Below are 13,204 nucleotides of genomic sequence, written 5' to 3' on the forward strand. Positions count from 1 at the left end.
TATTCCGTCGAGACGAGGTTGCAGAAGACACTAGACGGCCGCTAGCCTATGGCTGGCGGCGACCTCATTGGCCCGCTCGATGGGCCTTGAGAAGCAACGGCCAGAAAGAGAGAGAGAGAAAAACTTTATTGAAAGAGGAATTCCGGGCATGCCCCAGGGTCGCCGGAGTTGTTGCAGACATCCGAAGCAGGCCGCGCGGCCTTTCCGCCATCATGCGTCGAAAGTGGCGCCGAAGTAAGATAAGCGGCGGTCACCTGACACGACGCCTCTTGCAGCAGAAGCGGCTTCAACAGATGTTCCCATTTAGTATTCCAGAGCGCCAGCTCCAATACTCGCATTGCTCAACGTCGCGTTAAAGGGACCATGCAAAGAATCAAAAGCCGCTTGTAAATATTAGAAGTGATGCTCAGAAGCATTGACACCAAGTATGAGTCTTCGGAACTGAGCCGGCAATTTATAATGAATTTTTAAAAATCGCGTTTTTTAAAATTCGCGGGCCGTTTGGTGTCTTCTTAGGGAGCCATTTCGAAACCAAAATCGGGAAAACAGACGTCACTAGTCCCGTGACGTCGGCAGGCCACCACACGCTGTCATTCGCTCGAGCCGCGGCAGCTACGACGTCACGGGCACACTTCGGGTAGCGGTGAAAATCGTCTGCTCGAGCCGCCGCGCGACCCCCTCGGGCACCCGCGATCCAGGGCATTGCCTTCACTCATATGTTATCAATTTACCTCTGCCGCCTCTTTCTGTCGCGAGCTCGGGAGCAAAGAAAGCGCCGAGACCGGAGAGACGCTGCCGACCATGCTGCCGACCCACGCTGTTCCTCGGGAGCGCGACAACCGGAAGTCGGAAACCGAACGTCAGCGAATGACGTAGTCATGGGCGGAGCCCAGTCCCGGAGCTGTTTTCTTTAATTTTTTATGGTGCCCCGCGCGTACGAGATGAGGGGGGAGAGGAGGCGATTTTTAATCGTCTATAACTTCGTTGTTATTGATGCTAGCTCAAAAATTCTTGCGCTGGGGTGACGAGTGATGGATTGCCTATCTTTACGTAATCTCAATTAATTTATCGCATAGTCCCTTTAATATGAAACACAAGGTCAAATAAGTGGGACCTGTGGGGGGCACCATTGATACACAGATTGTGGATCAAGCCGCCGCGGTGGCTCAGTGGCTATGGTGCTCGGCTGCTGGCCCGAAAGACGCGGGTTCGATCCCGGCCGCGGCGGTTGAATTTCTTTGGAGGAGAAATTCTAGAGGCCCGTGTACTGTGCGATGTCGGCGCACGTTAAAGAACCCCAGGTGGTCGAAATTTCCGGAGCCCTCCACTACGGCGTCTCTCATAGCCTTAGTCGCTTTGGGACGTTAAACTCCATAAACCAACCAACCACAGTTTGTGGATCATCCAATTGTCGTAGAATGTTCGGAGTGGCATCAGACTTTTCAGCGTGTTACGGCGCACAAGAATACTGTTCGAATCGAAGGGTAGCTTATTACAGGGATTCGCACCGACGGCCTTTCGTTCCCCAAACCGTCACTTGTTGAAACTTCAAACGTCCATTACGGCCAAACTAATTGACGTAAGGCGTTCGTGATGTCCGTCGTGATGTCCGGATATATTGACTGTTTTAGTGAAATCATACATCGTACAAAAAATTGAGTTCATTATAGGTTTTCCGCTCAAAAATGTGTTTGTCCAGAATTGTTTGGTATGGTGCGATGTCAGCGCATTTTAAAGGGCCCAAAGTTAACTAAATTATTCCGGCGCCCTCCACTACGGCGGCCCTCAAAGCCTGAGTTGCTCCGGAATGATAAACCGTATTTCTTATTCCTCTTTTCATTTCTTTACACCGTGTCAGGCAAAATGGAAGCAGTTTATGCGTACCTGGAGGCATTCGTCTCAGCATCCGCATTCGTCCTTGTGGCTTCCGCAGGGGCAGCGGAACTGAAATATGCACCGAGAAGGGTCGCATTTTTTACTCCTGCAGTCAGGATTCGGAGTGGCCCAGACGCTGTTAGAATCAGACGAACAGTGAAGGGAAAATGAAAATCCGACAGTCTCGAGTCGGCTTTAAGGTACGAATGCAGGATGCTCCATTTCAAAAACAAGATTGTTCGGAAACGATTTTCTCAGACCCTCCGTCGATATTTCGGGGTCATACACGAGAGTAGACACAATCCAGTCATGAAGCAGACATAACTCGGAGCTTAGCCGTTGTGCCACATCGCCGTCAGCAATTGAGGGTATGTGACAATTAAGATGTCAAGATTTCAAAGACATCGATTTTTCCACATTTGGAAGAGATTAAGCTGCGTCGAAAAGGCATTTCTCTTTAACTGTAGATATTTCTTAGCAGTTAACATGCATTGGCCTGATTTTGTGTACAGTTGCTCTAAATATTGCTAATCTGACGACAGCGACGAAGGTCACCCCTGCGAGAATTACAGCAATCTTCATCTTCACACTGCAATAAAAACGCAGACAAAGGAGTTAAAATGAAGAACCTTCAGAGAAACGTAAACCCAACTTTAAAAAAATAAACATAAAGGTAAGTTCACTACAACTTGAGTTCACTACTTTAATCATTGGCGACTCTGAGTAGGCTAGCCGGAAGAGTAATATGCAGATAAATCAGAAGAATTTTACTCAAAGCGATCTTCAATGTGGAGTCTACGTCCTGCCACCAATATCCTGCCCCAGATCTAAATGTGCCGAATGGTACGGCAAAACAGCGCTGACGGGCGGGATGGAAGAAGGCGAGACAGACACATGCGCTGAACTAACAACCGCCGCTTTTAGTTTCGATTTTCAGTTTGGAGTTTAGTTTTGTTTCTCTTCATGCATGGTTACCCCTACCGCAGTCGTTCAGGCCGGAAAGTGTTCACTTGCTTCTAAATATGCGCCTTATATTTCAATGTGTACGTCGGAGAAGTACCACAGTCATCGAACTTGCGGTGGTCCTATGTTATTCCAGAAGTGTTGCTTGTTGAGCGAGTTGGTGATCCATTATAATAGAGCAGCGTATAACAAGACTTACTTCTTGCCGTTGCCGCATACAAAATACATGAACCACAGCAAGAAATGGGAAAGACAGATCAAGTCATCTGATACAAGCTATTCAACACCGCCTTTCGCTGGTTGCCATCGATTTAGAAAGTCGAGCTCCTTTGCTGATAATGCCAGTGATGCCACGCTCAGACACTCGTGTGCCTGCATGTGAAATATTCAGAGCCTCAATAAAATCTCTAACATGCTTATCATTGCGGTGGTTGGTAATATGGCTCCTTCCAAGCAGGGTCAATGCACAGCTTTAGACGGCCCTGTTCTTTAGAATGGATCTTGCAGTGCGACAGTGCTGGCTTAGGTGGCCCAATTTTTCTCTCATTAAAATTGTAGTCATGTTCTTTTAACCTGCTATTCACACATCTACCTGTCTGTCCAATACACTCACGGCCACAAGACAATAGTACACGGTAGACAACACCCTCTTGACAGTTGACCAATCGTTTCTGGTGGTTAATTACACATCTTTTCTTCTCTTGGTTACAGCACGGATTTGCCTTTTTGCAAAGCATAGACACTTTTATGGGCGCACGGCTGAGGCGGTTGTTGCAACAACGTGCATAATGCTGCATGCACGTGCGTACTTTTTAGTTAACATAACCGACTGCAAGTACTGTTAGAACTTTATTAGTCCAAAGGAAAGACGCCGCTGACGGGTCCGTAGAGAGCACTGATGTGCTCGGGGATCGGGACCAGGGTCTTCACCGCATTAGGACGAAGCAGCCAGACTACGGAGGGAAGCCTTCGGGAGGAATAGCAAAGCTGGAAGGTTTATTTTACATTTTGTACAGTAGCACGGAGACCAAAGTCAGAAAATGAGGGAGGATCTGGCACCCCACAGATTGCTGCTTAAATGCAGTTCAGATTCCCCAGGTACCCAGGTAGGGAATCTGATCTCGGGTTGAGCGTCCAATGGGCTGCTAGCGTCTTCTTTGGCTCCGCCCTCCCCACGTGACGGCGCACACCGCACAGACACACACACACACGGGCAAGGAGGAACTTGGCGTCTCTGAGTCGCGAACTGTTTTCCCAGGCCCAAAGGTCGTTTGCTGCTGAGTGACGATCCTGATCGATGGGGACGCGAGCGCTGACCGCTCACACCGGTGACCTCTTCAGTTCGGTGGAAGGGACAAATCAGCCGTGTCGCCCCTCGGCTTTGTCTGCTGCCCAGGGCGCACGCGGGTAATGAGTTAGCGGCGCCGCCGCCCCGCCGTCGTCGCCACTGGGTCTCGTCGGTCTGTCCACGGGCAGTCCGGGAGAAGCACCGCGCTCAGCCTTCCCGGCGAAGGGATTAGACGTCTTTGTGTACGCCGACGCCGTCGCCAGTAGCTGCCCCACGCAGTGTCTCTTTTGTCTCCCCCGGACAGCAGCGCTTTCCGTCGCAGTAGCCTGATGACGCCGGTCTGGCTCGCCTGTTTCCGCTGCCAGTCCCCAGGAACGCAGTCCGGCACCAGAGCCGCATTCAGCATCGCCGGCGAAGGGGATTAGAGCCTTTGTCCACGCAAACGCCGAGCCAGAAGCCGCCTCCAGGCCAGCTTTTCCTTGCGTCTTCTCCGAGAAACAGCAGCGCTTTTGGCCGCATACCTGATGACGCCTGACTGTCTCGCCGTTCTCCGCTGGCTGGGCCTCCGATCATTACAGTCCGTCCGCCGCCAAGAAGACGTCACGAAGTGGTTGCAGCTGATCGGTGCACCACGAATGTATACGTCAGTGTCCGAGTCCTTCTGCTCGACAGGTCGGCCAGGAAGCCCTGCACATCTTGCAGTGGTCCTCGAAACGGAGCATTAGTGATCAGGCCTACGCTAAGCCCATACCTCCAGCAGGGCAGCACACGGCCAGCCTCAGAGAACTGCCAGGTTTTCGGATAAGGTTAGACAAAGGCTGTAAATTTTGATACACCCCCAGCCCTCGCTCGAAAGCGCATGCCTGGAAAGCTGGCCTACCGGACCTAGTTGAGCCAATTTTGTGTTTTCTTTTGTACTGGAAGACACTCGCTTCCGAATTTTGAACAAAGAAAACCGCTCTAACTAGACGACAAAAGGAACAAAACGGTGACGCTTCAGAGATGCAAATGCGGAGAAAACAATCCAAACTGTTTTTCTCAGGAACTTTAAGCATTTCCAATAGGGCCACGGAGAAAACACGTGCTGAGGCCCTCGCGTTTCAGTTTTCTCGCCCTCTTTGTAATGGAGTACAACTCGTAATTACCACTAGAATTACGAGCGTGCTTACTTCCCCTCATTTGCATGACCGCATAGTGCCGTCACCTTTGCTCAACCTGGCAAAGCTTTCCTCAATATCGGAGCCCAAGTCATTAATCTCTTTAATGCCTTAAAACAAAGTTGCTCCCGGCGCTTATGCCAGTGTCCTACAATGGCCCGTCTTTCCAGCATTTCCGCGTGACAGCGGACGCTGCTGTACATAAGCACTACCTGTGCATTGTCAAACAATTAGCATTAAAAGAAATGCAAGACCACTGCTGCAAAAGTTAATTACCATACCAAAACTACACATACTCAAAACTTTTTAGGCAGCAGCAAAAAACGAAAAAGCAAACAGCAGAGACTCATTCTCGGAATCTGCTAACTAGCCCCGTCGCGACACGAAGGGTCCTATTCTTCAGCCGGGCTCGGCGCGGTCGCAGACTAACAGTAGCTTCGGCCGCCGAGACCCGACAAAAGCCGAAGGAAGGGCTTAAGTGCGCGTTCACCTCTTCGGGCTCCAGACGCCACGCGACATTGATTTGTTCCGCACCCAGACAGTGCGTCTTTAACGCCTGAGCAGGACTTGAAAAGAATGCGGGAGGGGGACGACATAAGAAAGCAATGCCTACGAGCATTCCCCCCTCGATTCAAGAATGGCCTTAGAATGAAACGCGTTCTGCTGCGTTCTTTCGCGTGGTAGCCGTGCATGCTTCTCTGTGCTCTGCTGCAAGTTTTACGCGTCCCGCTACCGCAGCGTCGCGCCAATGGGTCAGGTGGCCTTCGTTTTATCTGAACCCTTCCTGTCATTCTTGCCTTTGTGCTGTGCCTATTGCACCTGGCGTGCCACGGTGACCGCCTCGGCCGATTACACTGTTGGCCGGCCTTTAGCTTTACAGTGTCCTTGGCCCGTACTTTGTCTGTTCTCTGGAGAGCGCCCTTTCGCTTGGCTCTCCCTGCGCGCGGCCGCCTTCTGAAAACTGCCTTAGCAGATCGGCCCTGCGCGCCTCCCTTTCTAGCGGTGTCCTCACCCTCCGCGTTTTCTCTCTGACGCAGCACCGAGCCGCATTTCCCACTTGATTTTAAACAATGGGCTCGTGCTTTCGGCGAGTCACTGCATGTCACAGTATCTGATTGTCTCATCGGCACTTTACTCTTCCCTGAGCATAGCTTGCTCTCCCGAGGCTTGCTGTTCGAGCTTACGACACTAACGCTCTGGCCTGCAACTGGACCTGAACCACGCTGTTCGCCTAACGTAGCGTTTTTGTCCTGTGTGCTACCCTCTCGATCGCAGCAATCAACCTCACTTATCAACAGAGCATCTGCCTCAGGGTTAGAGACGGCCGCCTTCTTCCCGGAAAGTGCCCGCTCCTATAGGCTCAAAACCGCCGCGCTGCACCTTTCCTTACTGCTAGCAGTGCCTACATTATCCCCCGAGCCCTCACGGCTTGCGGATCTGCACTTTTTCTCATTGCTAGCCTGAGTGCCTTCACAATCCCCCGAGCCCTCGCGGCTTGCGGATCTGCACTGTTCGCTAGTTTCTTGACCGAAATCATCGGTCCCTGCTGCTGAAGTAGCCTTTCTTTCTAGGACAAAGCCTGCCCTATCCCGGCACTTCTTAACAGCCCTCGTGTCTTTCGGCGACTGAGCGGAGCTCCTAAGTCGGTCGTTGACACTGTCGTGGTGTACCTCACCACATTCACTTTGGCTTTTGAGATCGACCTCTGCGGGAAGTCCAAAGTTTTGGAGGAGCGCACTTTCAGCTTTTGCATAATTTTTCGCATCCTCGTCCGACAGGCGCGGTAATATGTTGGCGACTTCACACGGGAGGACACCCAGCAGCATAACTGACCAATAACCCTGGTCCAGCTGCTCCTCCGTACATATTCCTTCAAAACTCTCAAGGAAAGTCCTCATATCATCGCCTGTCCTGAAAACACTTAACCTAGATCGAATTGTTTTCATTCTTACGAGGTTAAGTTGACGTGTGATCTCCCGCAGCTCCCTTTCCCGCTCTTGTCGAGCTACTTCATCCCACTCTCGCATCTTTTGATCGAGCTTCCTCTTTTCTTCATCCTCTCGCTTCTTTTGTTCCCGTGCCTTCTCTAATTCCTCCAGAATGTACTCCCAACATCCGACTATCTCCTCTGCGTCTGCACCGCTTGCCTCAATTGCCTCAATTAAGAGCGGTTTCCTACGGATAGACCCACAATCAATGCCCAATTTCCCGCATATCAATACCAGGTCCGGTTTGCGCAGCTTTTTCCAGTCCATGTCTGCTCCCCAAGCGATGGCTAGTCTCTACTAGTGGTCAGAGAAGATTACCAGGCAATCTCTGGAGCCACATTTCATTACCTAGGTTTACAAATTCCAAAGATGTACAACCTGGCAAAACTCAAAAAGAGACAAGACCGTGCACTTACCCATACCGGAGCCAGGACGCCGCGCAGACCATCCCACAGCTGCCAACCAGTTGATGTGGCCGAGGTGGTCGGGACCAGGGTCTTCAGCGCATTAGGACGAAGCAGCCAGACTACGGAGGGAAGCCTTCGGGAGGAATAGCAAAGCTGGAAGGTTTATTTTACATTTTGTACAGTAGCACGGAGACCAAAGTCAGAAAATGAGGGAGGATCTGGCACCCCACAGATTGCTGCTTAAATGCAGTTCAGATTCCCCAGGTACCCAGGTAGGGAATCTGATCTCGGGTTGAGCGTCCAATGGGCTGCTAGCGTCTTCTTTGGCTCCGCCCTCCCCACGTGACGGCGCACACCGCACAGGCACACACACACACGGGCAAGGAGGAACTTGGCGTCTCTGAGTTGCGAACTGTTTTCCCAGGCCCAAAGGTCGTTTGCTGCTGAGTGACGATCCTGATCGATGGGGACGCGAGCGCTGACCGCTCACACCGGTGACCTCTTCAGTTCGGTGGAAGGGACAAATCAGCCGTGTCGCCCCTCGGCTTTGTCTGCTGCCCAGGGCGCACGCGGGTAATGAGTTAGCGGCGCCGCCGCCCCGCCGTCGTCGCCACTGGGTCTCGTCGGTCTGTCCACGGGCAGTCCGGGAGAAGCACCGCGCTCAGCCTTCCCGGCGAAGGGATTAGACGTCTTTGTGTACGCCGACGCCGTCGCCAGTAGCTGCCCCACGCAGTGTCTCTTTTGTCTCCCCCGGACAGCAGCGCTTTCCGTCGCAGTAGCCTGATGACGCCGGTCTGGCTCGCCTGTTTCCGCTGCCAGTCCCCAGGAACGCAGTCCGGCACCAGAGCCGCATTCAGCATCGCCGGCGAAGGGGATTAGAGCCTTTGTCCACGCAAACGCCGAGCCAGAAGCCGCCTCCAGGCCAGCTTTTCCTTGCGTCTTCTCCGAGAAACAGCAGCGCTTTTGGCCGCATACCTGATGACGCCTGACTGTCTCGCCGTTCTCCGCTGGCTGGGCCTCCGATCATTACAGCACGGAGGCCGAAAGACGCAAGGTACGTACGTTCCAGCAAGGGCCGCCGTCCCCACCTCCGTCGCCATCTTCTCGAGTGGTCAGTCACTTTCCATCAGATTCGGGCCGGTGTGGGGCACCGTTGTCGTCATCGAGTGGTAAAATTGGAGTATCTCCGCCGTTTATCGCAAAGCTCAAGCCATCGTCGCGCAAGCCATCGTCTGCTTCCATAGCGGCTTCAGGTGCACCAATTCGGCACCGACCACTGAGCCACAAGGTCCGTTCGATTCGCCTGCACTACACAAACTGGTTCTCGTGGTGCTGCACTTCGCGATTCAAGAAAGTGCAGACGTTGTGCAGGTATACTTCAGGAGGTGCCGCTGCAGCTGCCATGGAAGCAGACGATGGCTTACGCAACGACGGCTTACGCGACCATGGCTTGCACTTTGCGACAAACGCCGGAGGTACTAATTATTATATGGAGACGAATCGTAGACACCAGTCGTCGTCGGGTCTCCACAAATATATTCGGCTGGACGCGCTCAGCCAGGCTGGAACAGAACAGCGCTCCGCCGGCCTTGCAGTTAAGCAGCCACGAAATCCAGTCTGCGCGTGCTTGGCAGGCGTACTGGGACAGTCGTCGTCTTCTGCTGCCGAACCACGATGGCACGCTACAATTCCACTCTTACCCGACTCTTACGGAACGTGACTGGCCTCCCGGGAAGGCGGTGACGGTGGTGGGAACGGCGGTCTTCGGGGCGCGTGGCATCTATCGACCACGTGCATGCGGCAGGATGCAAGTTGTTGCTTCATTAACCTCTTAACATGCAAGTCGGCGCGCTCACACCACAGTCGTGTCCAATAAAAGTACACACATGCATTTCGCTTAGCTGCCGTGAGGTTGCATTATTCATGAAAACATTTATTCGCTTCGATATGGTGTTCGAAAGTTGTTCACGCGGTTCGGGATGTTGACGGCCATAGATGCATCGTACAAAACAAGAACCAACGAAATATGGCACATTTATGCATACAGAACAGGTTATGGCAAACAGATGCTTAGGTATAGTCTGCCGCACTATCTCAACCTCTGCCATAGCCACAACATGACTGTTGAGCACACGAAAAAAAAAAGAGTTGCAACACTTTGTTTCAAGTATATGTAATCGGGTGTAACTTTTGAATTGCAATTTCTGTAATTTTGTATATTTTTTTGTGGTTGTGATTTTGTAACTTCTGAATTGTAATTCCTGTAATTGTGTTTAAATTTATGTGATTACAATTTTGCAATTTGTAATTTTTATCTAATTTTGGCTTTACGTTTGATTTTTACGCGTTACAAAGTGTTACAATTGTGGCAAAAAATAGGTTCTGTTCATGCTTCCTTTATTTCTTTAGTATTACGGCTAGGTTTTTTCTTTCTTTTTTTTAAGCTTTGCTGGTGTGCTGTTATGCTGTCTGCATATTTTTCCTGTACAACTTATATCTATTTTTGGGGAGGCGAGAGCTCGTCAAGATACACCCCTAGCTTTTTCTCTCTGCCTCCCTCATCCTTGTGATGGAAAATAAAGGCATTATTATTATTATTATTATTATTATTATTATTATTATTATTATTATTATTATTATTATTATTATTATTATTATTATTATTATTATTATTATTATATGGGGCCCAGGCTGCTGGCTGCAATCTGACGGAGACTCCAAGGCCAGCAGACGACCAGACCTGCACTCGACCACTCGTTTTACTAGCAGCCAGTGCCAAGCTGCTCTTGAATTGCACGAACTGGCGCTGCACGCTCACGGCACGACCGCGGAACTTTATAGAACGGGTGCAGGGAGTGCAAGTGATTCGAACGGACCTACAATTTTCCTAAACTTTCCTGAACTATAGACCTGCACAAAGCCTGCACTTTTTTTTAAACGAATGGCGTCGTGCAGACTGCGCCATCGTGCAGCGGTGAAACGAACAGCAAAGTGCGGCACCGCGAGAACCAGTTCACGTAGTGCAGGCGAATCGAACGGACCTAGATCAGAGCCACAGATCTCTGAGGCTGAAAACGTGCATGAAGGTTACGTGTTTGATCGATATTGAAGCATATAAGTTTTGTTTTGAATGCGCTAGAGCACTTTTAACACACTACGAAGAAGGAAAAAAGACAACCTGAATGTTGGAAGTCAATGAAAACCTGCAATTGGCGGCGCAGGCCAGCTGAGTTTCTATATATTTTGAGGTGCTTCGTGGCCATGCTTTCTGCGAGCCCGCATGGTTTCGTTAAGCGCCTCGAACTACGCAGGCAGAGTGCTCCTCGGACGATGTTCGTGCAATTGCGCGCAACTGCGACCCTGAAAAATAGCTCTGTACAGTCAGTGTTTACGCGCCTCCACGTTAGATAACGCACCGCTCGGCGTGTTCGCTTCGTCAACGTACCAAGACGCTGGCCTGCATAACCAGCCCTACGAGGACTATTATTACAGAATTTAATTATGCCCGCACGTACCAGTCGCTACTCATCAGAAGTGAAGGTGGCTTGGCGGTGCGAGTGACGCTCCCGACTCATCGGCGCGGGGATTTCCCTGCCAGACCCGCCGCCTCAGCCCTCAAAAGCGCCGCACGCTGTGTGTGGTTGGGGTCACTGAATGCAGGCCGCAGTTCTTGACGAGAACTTCGTTGTCGGAATCGGGAACGGGATCCACCTTAAGGTTGGTGCTAAGGTAAACGAAGCGACGACGGCTGATAGAGGCCTTCACTGCTGCTGATAGGCGATAGCGCAGAGCTCTACGCCAGCAATCACGAAGCCCCGTTTCCTTTTCCCTATCTCCTTTCTACTATCCCCTCACCTCTTTCTTTTCACTGCTACACGCTGCCTGCTAACCGTTATTTCCGCTGCCCCAGCTCAGGTGCTTCCAGTAGCCGGGGTAGCAAAAATTATTTTACCTTCCATATTCAATGCAAATAAAACCACTTCTACTACTTTCCTTTTCCGCCGCTTTACATCACTGCTGACCTATTTCGTCACCTGAGAGTCCAGAGTTTGAATCCTAGCGGCGGGAAAAAAGTTTTTCGACCTTGAATTCAAATCTCTTAGCAAATAAATGCACCTTTCGCGCACTGTTGCGGGACGCGTATAATTATCGACAAACTCCAAATCCACTCCGCTGAGGTGGTATGTGCAGCATCACATTTATCAGTCGACATTACTAGTAGACTAGTTGTCAAACCAGTAGACACGAATGTGCTGCCAGGCAGACACGGTGCCCGCAGGTAAAGCAAGGGCGCAGGTCTTTGATAAATAGTACCAGAACGAACCACGACCAGTGTACGTGGACGCAGTTCAACACATCAAAGGCGGAGCATACGTGGCATCTGTGGACACGTCAAAGTCAGCCTTCGTTAACGCCACAACTTTTCATGCTAGCTCTATACTCGAGGCAGGGGAAGTAGGGAAGTAGCTATCCCACTGGGCATTGCGGATCCCCGCACCAACACTATTCTAAGCGATTCTAAGACCGCCATTCAAAATTCCACCAAAAACTCGGTAAGCGCGCTCGCAATGCAAATTCATTTGTAACGAACTCTCGATCACAACATCAATCTGGTATGGGTTCCGGCTCACGCGGGTAACTCCGGAAACGAGGGAGTCGACCGTCTTGCCCGAGGTTTAACCAACCGGGGGACGGGAGACCTCTCGGGAACGGACGCCTCCGCCGAGGCGCCTCGCTCTTAGCGGAGAGTACAAACTGTTAACGCGAGCAAAGATACACATATCCCGACCCTCATCCCAACCTGGACAGGGCGCGTCACGACACTCGGACGCCTACAAACAAAGGCAGTTCTTAGCCCCTATCGGTTATATTCAATCACAAACGGTCAATATTCTGGTGTAATTTTAATTCTGGCGTAAATTTTGAGGCGTGAAAAATGGTTGCTTTCGTTGTGTCCAGTAAGTTTTGGGTGTTTGGTACAGAAGAAAAGGATGCTTTCTTACGTTTTGTTTTGAAATGGAACAAAAATCTACAGGCTGATTCTCTGTGCTTATCATCTAGTCAATATGACCCTGCATGCCCACACTGAGGTGACGGGATGCACGCCACCCAAGACCATATATTGTAGAAATGCGCTAGCAAACCTCCTCCGACGACACTCTTGACAGCTCCCTCAGCGGAGGAATGGGACTGGCTCTTGGCCAGTTCAAAATAAACAATGCAAGTGGCCCTCATCACGCGAGCTCAAGAAGTCGCCCCAGACTGGAAGCCACCCTGGACTCGCCCCAGCCACAACTAATCCCTTCCATTTTGTGGCAATAATGTTGTAACCACCGCCATCACCTACTAACAAAACAGAAATATATAGCGTTGTCCTCAGTGTCCCTTTGAAAAGAGCGGTCAAAAGACAGCGAATGGCGAAGGGGTGGTTATGACTCTTACGAGGAAGGGTGGGAAAGCAATTTCTTTCTCGCACCACTAAAAGATGGCGCGGAAGTCGCACCCAGCATAAGACCCGGCTCCGAC

At 51.0% G+C, this 13,204-nt stretch overlaps 1 protein-coding gene across 1 annotated transcript in view; it reads left to right on the plus strand.

Moving 5' to 3' along the window:
• The window catches only part of LOC149348949 (lysosomal alpha-mannosidase-like), a 278,443-nt gene that overhangs the window by 144,937 nt on the left and 120,302 nt on the right, over positions 1-13,204 (plus strand). The gene's annotated exons all lie outside the window — the stretch shown is intronic.

This window comes from Amblyomma mixtum, chromosome 4 (genome assembly GCF_055824585.1).
Source record: "Amblyomma mixtum isolate Tamu chromosome 4, ASM5582458v1, whole genome shotgun sequence".
Taxonomy (NCBI): Eukaryota; Metazoa; Arthropoda; class Arachnida; order Ixodida; family Ixodidae; genus Amblyomma; species Amblyomma mixtum.